Source organism: Canis lupus, chromosome 2 (genome assembly GCF_011100685.1).
Source record: "Canis lupus familiaris isolate Mischka breed German Shepherd chromosome 2, alternate assembly UU_Cfam_GSD_1.0, whole genome shotgun sequence".
NCBI lineage: Eukaryota > Metazoa > Chordata > Mammalia > Carnivora > Canidae > Canis > Canis lupus.
The window spans coordinates 75,034,189-75,034,516 of record NC_049223.1 but is presented as its reverse complement, the minus strand read 5'-3'; positions in this window follow the sequence as shown (position 1 = coordinate 75,034,516).

Here is a 328-nt window from a genome sequence, read left to right as displayed (position 1 = left end):
TATGGGGCAACAGAGAGTGGTGGGGACAGTGGGGGGACAGGGACATAGGACCCAATCACAGGGGACTGACATCTTTCAGCTACAGCCAAGTCTTGCTACATGGGAATGCAGACCTGAGTGCCAGCTGTCCCAAACATTTGGAACGTGCCACATTTTCCAACAGATAATAGAAATCCTGACTTTTATGTAATGGCTTCCCATTTTAGAATATTGACCACAAAGTCAAATCTTTTAAAAATGCTATGTGGGTCAAACCAACCCCATTTTTCATTTACATTTGCTAGACCATGGGCTCCCTGAAGGCAGGGATTGTGTCCCTAATGCCCAG